The sequence below is a fragment of the Pelodiscus sinensis genome, chromosome 8, assembly GCF_052426305.1.
Source record: "Pelodiscus sinensis isolate ZL-2025 chromosome 8, ASM5242630v1, whole genome shotgun sequence".
Classification (NCBI taxonomy): Eukaryota; Metazoa; Chordata; order Testudines; family Trionychidae; genus Pelodiscus; species Pelodiscus sinensis.
Genome location: NC_143059.1, coordinates 57904042 through 57916197, shown reverse-complemented (window position 1 = coordinate 57916197; position 12156 = coordinate 57904042).

Below are 12156 nucleotides of genomic sequence, written 5' to 3'. Positions count from 1 at the left end.
CTACACCTGTTCCACATGAATCCTTTAAATAACACATGGTTGAATGGGAAAGAGTGAAGGATATTCTGAATAGGATTGGGTTATCTGTAAGCCTTTTCCTTTCTCTTTATCATACCCTTCCCTTCCCTGTCTCTTGACCAACTATTTTTAAGTTGGATATTTTATAAAGTAATACATGTGTTGAAAAAAAACACAAAAAAGGATTCTTTAGTTTTGTTAGTGATTTTTATCCATCAATGATACTCATTACATCCTTTCCTAATTTTCTGATTTTTTTTACCCTTTACATTCTTGTAGCTCTTTCTGCTTTATCTTGTTCATCTGTCCTTAGCTTCTAGCTGCTGCAGATTTGTACGACTGCAGTAAAATGGATTCCTCTTCTAAGAAATATTTTCTATATTATTTTTCAGAAATTAGCTTAGCTATGAATTGAGAATTATTATAACAAGAATTACAGTTTGCATGTTGCAGTTTAATTACATGATCCAAAATGGCCATGCTAATTATTATTATTTTATATAGCCTCACAGTTGTGCTTAGAGCTTTTTCTTCCATCCCTATCATAGGTATTTCTAAGGTGCCTATCACCTTGGCAACTAAACAATTTGCTATCTGAGCTGCTGAATAGACAAACAAAGGGCCTGATCCAACCCCTGTTGCCTTCAGTGGGAGTCTTTCTATTGACTTTGGCCCTAATCCAGTTCCCTCTAAGAGTATTAACTGAGATTTCACCAACATTTAATGTGTCATTTACTCATTTATTGTATTGTGGGTTTCCAAAGTTACAGCTCTGCAATTGCTAATGTACTGCCACCAGCCATCCTTGCATGCACCAGCTCCTTTAATTAATCAAACTAATGTTTGGTTGAACTTTTTTCCTGGAAAATATCTTTGCAGTTTGGCTTGAATGGAGAACTTTATTTTTCTTCAGTTTCTTTAATGAGTTTGTCTTTTGCGATGGAATGGATCCTGCATTCATACCCTATGGCTACGTCTAGATTGGCATGATTTTCCGGAAATGCTTTTAACGGAAAAGTTTTCCGTTAAAAGCACTTTTTGCAGAAAAGCGTCCATGGCCAATCTAGATGCGCTTTTCCGCAAAAAAGCCCCGATCGCCATTTTCGCGATCGGGGCTTTTTTGCGGAAAACAGATCTCTGCCGTCTACACTGGCCCTTTTGCGCAAAAGTTTTTCGGAAAAAGACTTTTGCCCGAACGGGAGCAGCATAGTATTTCTGCAAAAGCACTGACAATCTTACATGAGATCGTCAGTGCTTTTGTGGAAATTCAAGCGGCCAGTGTAGACAGTTGGCAAGTTTTTCCGCAAAAGCAGATGATTTTGTGGAAAAACTTGCCAGTCTAGACACAGCCTATGTGTGACTGTAATAATCTTTGGACAAAATATATCTTGTAAAGTATCATTTGAAAACTAATAACTTGTTGGTCAATAATGTTATGGTAGAATGTCTGTAGCAACATTATATTAAAAGTTAGGAGGTCTCTCTTAGCCCCCAGTGATGATGGCTTATGTTCGAACTCATGTAGTTCCGTTTAGGCATAACTGGTCAAGCAGCTCTTAAGCAAAGGACAAGGTTATACCTCTAGTTAGGTGTCATCAAAGCTGATGGGCCATCACCTATCAAATGGCCACTCTTCGGCAAGACAGGGAGGCAGAAGTAAATAGATCTGCCATTTAGCAAGCAACAGCATAAAACCTCTCGTGCACCAGACTCTGTGCCTCTTTGCTCACAGACGCAAAGAACTTTATCTAGAGATCAGTCTCAGAAAAATACATGTCAGCGGGTGAGTGAACTATTAAACAATCCAAATCCTCTCTTCTTATCCACCTCTCTTTTCCTCCTAAAGAAGCAAAAGAAACAGCTTGGCTGTGTCTAGACTGGCAAGTTTTTCCGCAAAAGCAATTGCTTTTGCGCAAAAACTTGCCAGCTGTCTACTCTGGCCACTTGAATTTCTGCAAGAACACTGACTTCCTACTGTCTGAAATAAGTGCTTCTTGCAGAAATACTATGCTGCTCCCGTTCGGGCAAAAGTCCTTTTGCACAAAGTGCTTTTGCGGAAAAGCATCCGTGCCAATCTAGACGCTCTTTTCTGCAAATGCTTTTAACGGAAACCTTTTCCATTAAAAGCATTTGCGGAAAATCATGCCAGTCTAGATGTAGCCTTTGTGAGCTTTGGGAACAGCTTGTAACCTGAGCGTTTGGCCAACAATGTACTGAAAACAGTGGTAAGAACTTCACCTTGAACCAAGTCTAGTTGGTTACGTTTAGAAAGCATTCGGTCTTTGTTTTTCTTGTAACCATTTCTGATTTTTAAAGCCTCACTTAAAAGCTCTCTCTTTATTGTTAAGCAAACGTATTTTCTTATCTAATTAAATCTCATCCTGGATGGTGAATTGTTTGAGTAACTGCTGTATATTGATCCCATTAGAAGTGCACAGAACCTAATATATCTGGTGGGGACTAGATAGTGCAAAACACATTTTGGGGGAAAATTCAAGCCTGGAAATATGTTGGGGGCACCCTGAGAAGAGTAACAAGGCTTATGGACACCAGAGTGTGGCTGGTGGGCTGTTGGCAGGCTGTCAGAGTCAGAGCTGTTGGACCGGACTATAGCTGAGTGACCTGCACGCTGTTTGTGAGGAGCCCAGATGGGAGCTATAACAGCAAAGCACAGTAAGACATCCCGATTACAGAGTAAGAGTTGATACAGACCCTTCACTGGTCTGAGTTGCACTGTGGAATGCTGCAGCTTTTAAATAATCCAGAAGTATTAATAATGTTACCATTATACAGGTTGAATGACCCTTTCAGTTAAGGATGGCATGACACAGTATTTTGTGATTGTGATTTAGGCTTTGCAACAACCCTGTGGTCTAGAAGAAAAATTATTTAAATCAATTTTACAGCTGTGCAAAAAGGGCACAGAAGTCAGTACATTACTCCCTGTTGTAAGGATCTCTTTGCAACACTGTCTGCCTTATTGCCATTTGGTGTCATCTCAATGTACTGTATATTGTTGGTTAAATTGTATTCCGTATTATCTAATGCAAACTGAAACACGGGGAAATGCTAGCAGCCTATGCAAATCAGCCGATTTTTCATAGAACCATAGAATCATAAAATACTAGAACCAGAAGGGATCTTGAAAAGTCATCAAGTCCAGTCCACTGCCCTCATAGCAGGACTAACCACCATCTAGATCATCCCCAATAGATGTTTATTTAACCTGCTCTTAAATATCCAAATGATGGATATTCCACAACCTCCCTAGGCAATTTATCCCACTGCTAAACTACCCTGACAGGAAGTTTTCCTAATGTCCAACCTAAACCTCCAGTGCTGAAATTTAAGCCCATTGCTTCTTGTTCTATCATCAGAGGTTAAGGAGAATGTTTTTCCTCTTCTCCTTGTAACACCCTTTTAGGTTCTTGAAAGTTGCTATCCTGTCCCTCTCAAGTCTTCTTTTTTCTAAACTAAACAATTCAAATTCTTTCAGTCTTCCCTCACAGGTCATGTTTTCTAGACCTTTAATCATTCTTGTTGCTCTTCTCTAGACCCTCTCCAATTTCTCCACATCTTTCTTCAAATATGGTGCCCAGATCTAAAACGTGGTGCCCAGACTGCTAATAAGTCATCACTTTTTGCTGAGAACAATCAAAATAATGATGCCTGCAAAAATCACATTTTTTTAAATAAGCCTCAAATGAGAATGTTTAAAAGCACGTGACATCTTTCCCCCTCATTCTTACTTTTAAAAAATGGCTAACTGGAGGGTCAGAGGTGTGTGGTGGGGGAAACTGTGCAGGTACAGCACTTCCATAGCATCCCAGAATACAATATAGTATCAACTGCCCAGGATGTGCAGAAGTAACTGTGACAGAAACATAGCCAGCTTCCTAACAAGATCGATTGTACACTGCAAAAAAGACTTGCTGCATACTGACCTTAATGTCCTGGAAGCCCGGGTACTCTGGAATACTGGGTAAGGTGCACATGCTGATGCTATTAGACCGTCTCCGTGCCATCATCCTTCGGGAGCGGTTCCTGGAGAGATGGAGTTGTCCTGGATCAGTTAGCTTTTCACTGAAGTGTAATACTCTACAGTCTTTTATGGGACAAGTTCTCAGGCATGTTCTTGAGTCAGATGGCTCCATTGCAGCACTGTTCAGGAGTTTAGATGTGGTTTGTATTCTGAAATAAATTGCTTTCACTTAACTCGTAAGTGTCTGACAGTCTGGGATGCTGAGATCCAGCGAACAGCTGAGGAATAGCAAAGCATTCACTGGACTGAACTCTTAGAGGTCACAGACAAGCAATGTGTTTGGAGCTCTCTGAACTTTGAAACCTACCCCAGCTGCCGATGCTGTATTTATCAGCCAAAGCTGTCCATGGTAGGCCAGGAAAGCCATGCCACCCATGCAGGAGGGGCTTAGGTGTTGGGGAATTTTCAGGGATTATGGAAGCTCTGCCTTCTGGCATTCAAGTCTCCCAGCCGTCACATCACATAACCTGATGTGACTGGCGACGTGAGAGCAATTAGAGGGACTCAAAGACAGCACGCGCCAGGAGGGTACTGATGCACTTGCGTGACATCAGTGCAGACAGATCTCTGCCTTTGGGACTGTTTACCTGCAGATTAGCAAAACATTAAGAGCTTTTCCTAAGAACAATAATGCAAGAATCTGAATCCTATTAACCCACAGGTCAAGAAGTACAGTATAAATAGCTGGAAAGTGTCTCCCAAGAAATCAATGTCCATGGGGGGGGGGAGGGTGTTCATTAAGGGGAGATGTAGGTCCAGGTCCTAGAATTCTGATCTGAAGCCAACTTTCCCTACTGTTTGTGGGGTTATAGCACTGAATGGGAAAGGAGGGATAGAGGGCCAATAGATTAGCATTATTACTGCCGTGGCTACAGACTTCAAGCAAGTTGGGGGCACTGTGAAGCCAGCCATTGTCCATACCCATCGTAAAAGATAGTCCTTTCCCTGAAGCACTTACAGTCTAAACAGACAAAACAGACAAAAAGCAGGGGAGTGGGACAGATCTGGGGTTTTGGTTTGATTAAATCCCAGCCAGTTAGCATGTTCATAGCCTCCTGTACAACTACGCATATATAAATATATGTATGAATCCATACACTGGAGCTGTGTTTATGTGTATGTGCAAGTTCAGTTCAAGGAGCCGATGTTGTGTATAATAAATCCATTGAGAGACCATCTTTCTCCCATGGAACATGTGCTAGTTGAGTTCCGCCTACTCCCTTTGGCTGTGTGGTAACTGGCGACACTGCAGTCTCATTGGAGAGCCCTGATCAATGAAATTCAATTTCACTGTTCACTTCCAGAAGTGACCTTCTGGCCATACAATGTCAAAAGTCAGTGAAACTACACCAGTTTACACAGCTAAGGTTCATAGCCATCAGGTTTTTGCTTGGGGGGGGGGGGATGTGATTTTTAGCAACCTCTGGTTGGTGGTTTGTTTAGGTTTGGTATTTTAAATAAGTGGTTTTGTTTCCATACTTTAGATGTGTTAAAAACACACATTTAATATAGAGAAAACTCATGGGATAGGTCCTCAGCTGGAGTAAATCAGCTGCTCTGATTTATTCCAGTTGAGGGACTCACTCTATCCCTTTCTAGGAGGCACACAGGACATCCCTGGCAAAGACTATGTGAATGCTCTGCTGAAAGTAACAGTGTACATTCACAGACATTGGGGGCACCTCTACATGGTGATTAAAAGACCTGCAGTCTTGAGACTAAGAGCTCATGCTTACTCGGGTTCACAGGGCTGTGGCTCTGGGCTAAAAATTGCAGGTAGTCATTCCGAGTCCAGGTTGGAACCTGGGCTCAGAGACCCTCTCCCTCTTGGGGCATCAGAGGTATGTTCCAGCCCACGCCTGATTATCTACACTGCAGTGTGTAGAGCCATGCAACCCGAATCTGAATCAGCGGACTGGGCCTGCCACAGCCAAGCAATGGCTCTTTTATCACTGTGGAGACGTACCCAGGCTGTTCAAAGAAAGTGATATTATCATAACTCATCTCTGGTGCATAGCTAGTATTCTGTAGTATCATCATGTGCTATGTGGCATTAACCAGGATGCCTTCAAATATAAATACACTATGTCCTCATTAGAATTACAGTAGGAACCTTAAGCAGGCATTAATGAAGGCTTCCTGGCACTGAATTTCTTGGCATACTAAAGCCTTTCAAAGGTCTCGCCTAGTTCATCTTCGTTCCAAAATGTGTCCTTATTTTAATCCTTGCTTCCCCGTATCGACTCTACGAACAATGTGAGTAAGCATCGTGTGTGCACATTCTCACAGCCTGTGAAATTCTCTGAATACATTCCAGCCAGACCAGGATTGACCATATCTATGTGGGTGGGCAGGTTGCGTGCTGGGCTGCAACAGACACGTCTGAATTGCGTCAGTCAGTAGGGACAAGTCGAATGAAATCTCTTTTGTGACAGAAGGTGCTTTACGCAGCAAAGGAGAAAAAAGAGCAACAGCGGGAGCTAATTTCACACGTGACCCGGGGAGTTATTATTTCTCCACTGTAAAGCAGGGGACCATGGCACTAATGATACTCCTCACCGTTGTCATCTGTTTCACAGGAATAATTAATTGCCATCCCAAAAAATAGCTGCAGTTGGCGGAGATGCTTTATGAACAGGGGCCTATTGTAAGCCCAGAGGCTTCACAGGAGCCTCCATAAAGGTAGCAGTGGCTGCATCTTTCCCAGCAGCCCGAAAGCCTCTTATTATCAAAATTCAGTCCCCATCCTTCTCCCAAAGCATTTGCCTGGCTGTTAGTAAAACACTTTCAGCTTTTATCTGTAATTGTTCACTGTATTTAATGAAGATGATAGAGCCGCACACAGTGTGTCACTTGCATGGGGCTTAACAAATAACAGGTTCCCCTTTTAATCTGCGGTTCTGATTCTGCTCCCTGTAGATGCAAAACCGGAGCCCATACTGACTGTGCCCCTTTAATCTCATGCTCGTTCCTGTACCATATCATTACTGCATGTGGAGGGGCCATGTACAGCTCTCTGCAGTACAGCTCTCAATCCTGTTTAATATGCAGTTTCCCATTATTCATTTACTCTCAGGTGGAAAGAAACATAGATTTCTGCAACATGTAGGCCTCATTAGTAAATAGTTACTTTACTTATATTTCAACTTCTGCACTTATTGATGAGAAATTTGATTTGATTTGATTTTGCAAATGGTGCACTAGGCTCTTATAACTTGCATGAGTTAATTATCAATAGCCCAACTAACATGAACAAGACAAGCAAGCTTTGACCCGTCTCCTTATTTTTGCCCTTTAAACACCAGTAAAAAGCAATATAAACAAACAAAAAATGTCATGCTCGCTACCCTTTAAAAGGTTGTGTTACCTCCACTAGCCTTCCAATCAATGAGAACTGGATAAATTCATACTGGAGCCTTTTGACATCCCCACTTAATCAGAGAGAAGAATTGTAGTAACAGTGATTATAATTAATAATAAATCATACTCTATACTACAGCGGTGATTTATTTACTTTTTATGGAATCACTGGATGCCAAAAATGTTAATAAAAATGATTCAATACCAAGCCTGAAACAGGTAAGCCATGTCATATAATTTGTATAAAAGCTAAACTTCTTGATGAGAAAAGCAAACTAAAAGCAATATTTATTTAACAGACCACTGAATAGCAAAGCTGTGATAAATATTTATGAGTTAGATATTTCCATATACTGTAGTATTATGAAGATACCATTTCATTTTGCGAAGTGCCAGCAACGTTAAGCTATCGAGACTAATTTCCTAGTCTAGTATAGGTTGAACCTCTCTAGTCTGGCACCCACAGGACCTCACCAGTTCCAAACAAGAGAATTTTCTGGACTACAGGAGGCCAATATTGTCTCGCAGCATTACCAACATATGCATTGCTTGCTGTTAGAAGACATTTAGGGGTATATTAGAGCTAAAAAACAGCACAGAACACTGAGAGCCAGGACTGGTGGCTATAAACAAACTTTATGGGACTGTGGGAAACTTGGCCATGCCCATGAAAAGTGGACATCCAGCTAACTAGATTCATTCCGGACCACAGATGTTTCTGGATGAGAGAGTTCTGGATTAGAGAGGTTCAACCTGCAGTGCAATAAACCAGGAAACTCTGATTCTTTTATCCTTTACACCAGTACAGTGTCCATAACCTCAGTGGTGTTATTCCTGATTTACACCAGGATACGGGTAAGCAGAATAAAGCTCCCAGGGTTCAGTGGACAGTCTGTTTGTGACACGGAAGCAGGTTCAGGTACAAATCAAATCCAGTTCAGTTATTTGTTTCGAGGCTAAATAGCATGTACTCAACCAATGCGGTATTTTTCATCTTCAAAGCACTGAAAACAAAAGGCCAGATTAACTCCCACGCATGCAGGGAGGGGCTGTACTTTGTTAGCTGTACCAGACAGCTCTAGGTCTGGCAGAGAAGGGCTTGAAGGCACTTTACCCCTCTTCTGGGAGCTTTCAGCCATTTGGCTTCCACCATCAGCAACCCAGAGGTGATTCTCTTTTTCAGGAGCTTTCCTATCCACTATTACGACATCACTGGAGTACTTCAGCACAACCGTTGATATATTTATCTTTCCTATAGGCCTGCACATTAAGGATTATTATCCCCACTTTACAGAAAGGGAAACTAAGGCTGAGAGACTAAGTGACTTGCCCGAGATCACACAGGAATTCTGTGGCAGAAGAGAAACTTGAACATGAATTTCCTAGGACCCTGCATAGCTTCCTAATCACTAGACCAATGGTTTTCAAACTACGGGTCATGACTCAGTCCTGGGTCATGGAATGTCAGGCACTGGGTCTTATTGCTGCAGCGGGATCAGGTGACCAGTGGGGCAGCTAAGCCAGGCTACCTGCCTATCCTGGCACTGCAGACTGCACTGCACCCCCAAGTGGCTGGCAGCAGGCCTGGCTCCTAGATGGGGTGGGGAGGAAGAACATACAGGGCTCCGCGCACTGCCCCTGCCCCTGCCCCTGCCCCTGCCCCAAGCACTAGCTCCACACTCCCATTGGCTAGGATCCTGCTACTGACTGCTTCTGGGGTGCAGCATGGTCTGTGGTGCCAGGTCAGGCCGGAAGCCTGCCTCGGCACCCCCATTGCAGCACTGACTGGCAGCTGCTCAAGGTAAGTGCCTCCTACCGCAGCCATGACCCCTCACAAAGCCAAAGCCTCCTCCTACACCCAAAGGTCTCATCTTCAACCCCACCCTGGAGCCCACACTCACCGGGATCTACCAACAAGAGAAGTTAGGGAGGAGTTTCTGGCTGCCGGCCATGTTCTCATCCCCCTAGAATGTACCACTCTCAGCATGGTGAGCAGAATAAGATATCCCTAGGCTAGGGACCAGCTTCAGAACAGACCTACACCAAGTACAGGCCAATATTCATGCAAATTTTACACAAAATCAGCAAAATGTGGCCGTTCCAGTCAATGTAGGCGTCACTGGTGTGCACCACCCTATTTCAGATGTTATGAACCATGCCGTAGCCCTTGCCACCAGGGCACAGGAGACAGGAAATGGTGCCAAGTCCAAAAAAGGGGGCATGAATGAACAATTTGTATCTAAATCTGGAGCAGCATTTTAAAGCACATTTCACAAAGACAGCACACAGCAGCTTAATGTAAGGAGGGCCTCCTGTCACCCAAGAACAAGTGCTCCTGATAGCAAAGGGAGAACAATGGCTGGCTCCAAACAGATTCTCCTACTATTCTGCCAAGATAGAAGACAGGGAAATTTTGAAAAGCTACATAACAAATTCATGTGTTGAATTCTAGGGGAACAGGCCATGGGCAGCAGGGGCGGCCCGTGGCTATAGGCAAACTAGGCAGCCGCCTCGGGCACTAAGTTGCATGGGGCGCCAAATTCTAAACACCTTGCCACTTCTATTTCCCCTTCCCCTTCCGGTGCCTTACCTGGAGCACGGCTTCCCTGAGGCCAGGAGGGGGGTAAATCCTGGGAGAGGCGGTGCGTGGGGGGGGTTCTCCTGTGCTGCAGATGGGGGGGTCACCCCGGGGTAGGAGGAACGCGGGAGGGGGGGTTCCCCTGTGCCGCGGGAGGGGGGGTTGGCCCCAGGGAAGGAGGAATGTGGGGGTTTCCCCTGCCCCGCGGGGGGGGGTCTCCCTGGGAGAGGCGCATGCCGGCTTCTCTCAAGGGGGGGATCTTGGGAGGAGGTGGGTGCAGGGGACTCTCTCTCCCGACTGGCACCCTGTTCCCTCTCCCCGGCCCCCAGCCCCCGAACTCCATCCCCAGCCCCCCGGCCCCCAGCCCCCCTGGCTCCCAGCCACAGAACTCCATCCCCAGCCCCCCTCTCCCCAGCACAAAACCAAAACTCTCAGTCAATATCTGCCCTTGGGGTTGGGGTTGGGGTTGGGGTTGGGGGGGGGGGGGCGATTGCATGGTTCGCCTAGGGCACCAGTTGCTGGCAGCTAGTCTAGGGCCGCCCCTGACGAGAAGGGAAGGAGCGTAGGAGAGCACTCCCTTTCCTCCTTCCCCACCCTTTATTCCTGTCTTTGGACTCTGCCTTTTCTATTTCTAGCTGTTAGATTGTAAGAGTTACTAACCAGAACCTGCATTCCTTTTGCATCTTGTGCAGCACCAAACACCCTGCTAGTGCTTAACAAATTATAGTACATTGTGGGCCCAGAAGTGTGAATTTGAAAAGCTTCAATGTACCTTTGCTTGTAGAACTAATGTTAATGCAGCCAGTATCCTGAGTTGACATCACCTTCGCAGCATGAGAGGGATGAGCTTCCAGTAAGACTGAGCTGTTTATGCACACTTTCTCCGGTGTATTAGGCTGAAACCAACAAATCACCATTACCTGCCTATCTGGGATGCTTGTTTCTCAAACCAGGTGTTGCAATACTGGGGAGAATTAATTCAATAGGAGCCTGTAATGACAGAATCTAATCTTGGGGAGCATAGAGAAGGCAGAACAGAAGCAAGGAAACCCAAATAGTACCCAGTCAGTGTGAAGCAGAATGTGATCACTGTAGCAGACTTTTAGAACTGTTTTAAATGCCTTATATTAATTAACTGATTATGAAAGGTGCTACACTGACATCCGGAAGAGTCAAACATGAGAGGAAGAGCACACGCCACTCAACCTGGCCTACAGCTCTGCACATGCTTGTATGGCACACAGCAGCAGGGAGTACATGGTTGTTGCTGCATCATTCAGTTTGCTATACCTGAATATGAGCTGCGTAGTGTGACAAAGACCCAGAATAAGGGACCATAACATATTTTTCATGCAGCATTGTTAAAGGCCGCTGGCTCCCTTCCTTAATACCTGTCTGTATCTTCCATTTCAGGCGTCTATTTGTCAAATGTAAATCATTTTCAACAATAAAAGCAAAGGAGACTAAGGAGTGTAGAACATAGGGCGTTGCAGGGGACAAAAATGTCTCTCAAAATGAAGGATAGTTGTGAGGAATAGTTGTACAGTGTTGCCAACGCCCAAAGGTTAAAAAATCATGTCTGATCCTAAAAAGTCTTGACCTTTTCAAGCTAATACATTTTGGTTTCTTTTGATTTTCCCTCTGCTGTTATATCCTTTATTACCGTATTTTCCGGCGTATAGGGCGACTGGGCGTATAAGACGACCCCCTATCTTTTTAATTAAAAGATAGGGTTTCATCTTATACCCCAGCGCCCTTCCGCCTCCTTTGCTCCCGGTGTCCCTGGTCTGCTGGAGATGGTCCCCAGCAGACCAGAGGCACCGGGAGCAAAGCCGCCAGGAGCGCCTGGGCTCCCCCCCGCCGGAGCCCCTCCGCGGCTTTGAAAGCCTCGGGGGAAGCCGGCGGGGGGGCATCCCAGGCGCGCATGGGCTGCCCGCCCGCCGGAGCCCCTCCGCGGCTTTGAAAGCCTCGGGGGAAGCCGGCGGGGGGGCATCCCAGGCGCGCATGGGCTGCCCGCCCGCCGGAGCCCCTCTGCGGCTTTGAAAGCCTCGGGGGAAGCCGGCGGGGGGGCATCCCAGGCGCGCATGGGCTGCCCGCCCGCCGGAGCCCCTCCGCGGCTTTGAAAGCCTCGGGGGAAGCCGGCGGGGGGGCATCCCAG